The sequence below is a fragment of the Polistes fuscatus genome, unplaced genomic scaffold (genome assembly GCF_010416935.1).
Source record: "Polistes fuscatus isolate 324 unplaced genomic scaffold, CU_Pfus_HIC Scaffold36, whole genome shotgun sequence".
NCBI lineage: Eukaryota > Metazoa > Arthropoda > Insecta > Hymenoptera > Vespidae > Polistes > Polistes fuscatus.
In genome coordinates, this window is record NW_025113114.1 from 24,383 (window position 1) to 27,774 (window position 3,392).

Below are 3,392 nucleotides of genomic sequence, written 5' to 3' on the forward strand. Positions count from 1 at the left end.
TAATAGATGCTGTGCTTCTCAAAATCTTCAAATACTTGCAAATCTGAAAATCATAAAATTGTATTAGTAAAGTATCAAGCAAACTATATATATCTATGTATGATATTTGTATAAGATATCACTCTCTCTCTTTCCCCTTCTCATACTTTTATATTACTATTCTTTATGTTATAAAAGAAAAGAGATAAACTTACCACAGCTGATATCAATATAAAAAAGTAAACACAATTAGACTGACAATGAGTATGTATATTAATGCTGTATTCTACCAATGTTTGGAAACCTAAAAAAAGTAGAAAATAACATAGCATTGGTATAATATAAAGAAAATTAAATATATAAGTGTTTATTATATGTATAACACGTTCCTTGTTGATATTCACAAAATAGTGTGTAGAATAAGGACAATATACACTAAAAACTTTATCACATTGCACTGAAAATACAATTGTATAGAAAAGAAACCACGTTATAGAAATCTTTAAAGCAATTGATATAAAGCACTATAGCCATCCTTGAAGAATTAAAATAAATTGAAACAAAACAATTGAAATCTCTCATGCCAACTATGAAAGTATAAATTCCCATATTCTGTATCGAAATGGAAAAATTCTTGTTATTTTAATTCTTTAAGGATGATTACAGTGCTTTATGTCATTTGTTTTAAAGATTTCTATAACGTGGTTTTTTTCTATATAAATGTGTTTTTCTGTGCGGATTTTATTGTATAACCTCTTCATTTTATTCCTTATTTTTTAAATATTATCAAGAAACGTGTACATCTAATAGGAAAGTAGAATTGATTTTTGATTTATTAATTAAATAAATTTTGTGTGTTTTTCTGTGCAATGTGATAAAGTTTTTAGTGTATATTATTTTCATTTTACACATTATTTTTTAAATATTAACAAGGATAACTTGATACTTTATTAAAACAATTTTACGATTTGCAGATTTACAAGTATTTGAAGATTTGGAATTCCACAGCATCTATTAGGCTTTCTTATTGTTTTGTGTATCAAGTACATACATAAAAGAAGAGTTACAAGATTTTAAAATAAATCCAAGCAGTTTTTTTATGATACTAAAACGAGCGAACACCCCAGCTTTCTTCCATCATAATGGTAAACTTTAATAATTCACATTTTCCATTAGTATATGGTTTATTAATTGTTTGAATATATTGATTGTATAATTGTTTAGAGAAATGTACATTCTTTTTTCATTTACATATATGTGTACATTACGTATACATTAACAATTATTTTAATGCACTTATGCATTCATCATGCATATCATATCCTTATTCCTTTCTCATTGGTTCCTTTTATCCATTTAATATACGGAAACTAATTATTTTATAATTAATTGTTTTATAATTATATATTTTCGCGATCTTTTTATATAGATTCATAGAACTAATATTATAGAAGACTGTATATTTATTTAATAGCTCGGAAAAATATTAATGAATGTATCTATCAATATTTAATATATCTATATAACCGTGAAAGGCATTTAAATGCCACCCCCGAATAAAAATTTTGACGTTTTTATAATTTTCAATAAGAATCCATATGTTCCGGTAGTAAAAATCGTTTTTCTCCCGTCGCAAAAATGAAAGATTTGTAACAGGAGCGCATGACGATACAAGAGGTATCAGGAGGTTGAGTAATTTACCGACCGAGATGATTTGATAGTATCTTAACGACTGTCGGCAACCCTGTCGCGTAGTAAGTTACCATCGGATCTTCACCGTCGGTAAGTTGCCATCCATTTTCAACGGTCGGTAAGTAGTCACGGTAGGTTACCATTAGATCTTCTCGATTGGTAAGTCACTCCATCTTCTAATACCTCAGTATTAAATAGTTGACTTAGAACCTCAACAGCTGAAAAAAATGAATAAGTGCGCTAAATTGCTAACAAAATGCTTATTTAAAAGCACTCACTGCGCAGGAGCATTAAAATAATTACATGAAATAGATAAAAATACGAAAATCATAACGTTATAATCTTAAATTTATCGATTAGATGGATTATTCACTTTATACACATGCGCAACGTTCGCAAAGTCATATAAACAACATCTAATAAAAGTACTTTCATAGAGGACAACGTCTCATTTCAACGGTGGATTTCGAAGGGGACGGTATATAGATCATATATTCCGATCTTTTAGACAACAATAGACATTCCTATCGATTATTTTACAATTATTTTAATATTCTAATAAACTCTTCTTATATTTTTTATTGTTTAAACATATATGTACTGGTTTAAACAATACATACTTATTAACATACTATGAATATAAAATAATTTTTAATGTATTTTTATTTTATGTATTTATTAGAAATAACGAAATATTTACTATTGTTCTTTCCTTTTTATAGTTTTATAAAGACGTTTTTCGTATATCAAAGATAAGAAGAGCATATTAGATTCGATTTGATTTTAGCCAGTTTTCCATACATATTTTTTCTCTACACATTTATTAGAATATGTATTACATTATTATGATACAATGTATTTACATATACATTTTTATATATTAATACATTCACAGTATATTCATTCCATTCTCATATTAATGTATTTTATTGTAGTTTATTTTATATATAACATATTTAACGTATTATTCATAACGTATTTACTTTTATATTTACGTTTATGTGTACTAATGATCAAATACGTTTGAATGTACGCAGAGATAAAGAAAAACATGCGAAGGTGAAGGTCAAAGTCAAACGAAGTAACGAGCATTGTCTATATATACACATTGTCTATCATCGAGTACGCATAGAAAAACATTTCGCGACTGCCATATAAGGTAAATAGGAGGGGTGAAGTGACTCGAGTTACGTCATACCTCATTCAACTGTCGGACGCCGTCGAGACAAGTCTCAACTAGTTTCGCTCCACGTAAGAACTTAATTACTCTGTAATTAAAAAATATTTCATTATGAAATTTTTAATCTAATCAAATTTCATTTACAGGTACATGCAATCATTATCGATGACGTGAATGCATTGAAATTAGGTAAGAAGATCTGTAATTAGAATTATATTATTATCGATTATATGTATCGATAGTTTCACAAAAATTTCTATCATAATCTCTTATTCTTTTTATGGTTTCAAGAAGACGTTCACCATCGTTCCATGGAAATTATACTAATCAATGGTTGTATATACAATTGCATACATACGTGCAAGTGTATTTCTTTCTTTCTTTCTTTCTTTTCTTTAATTTTATAAATGTATCAATTTTCAAATGGATTGTTCGATGCATTAGAAAATTTTAACTTCTCGTATCGTTAATTAATTGTAAAGTAAATGAAATGATTTATCGAATTAATTATTTAATTACGCGTTGCAATTGTTGTTTAAAT

The 3,392-nt window shown here is 27.1% G+C and overlaps 1 long non-coding RNA gene across 1 annotated transcript; it reads left to right on the top strand.

Annotated features, from left to right (window-relative positions):
* The first annotated feature begins 2,880 nt into the window (after positions 1 to 2,880).
* LOC122520457 lies at positions 2,881 to 3,181 on the top strand. Its single transcript, XR_006304549.1, has 3 exons — positions 2,881 to 2,922; positions 2,998 to 3,040; positions 3,143 to 3,181. It is a non-coding gene; the product is annotated as an uncharacterized LOC122520457 (long non-coding RNA).
* Positions 3,182 to 3,392: the final 211 nt, after the last annotated feature.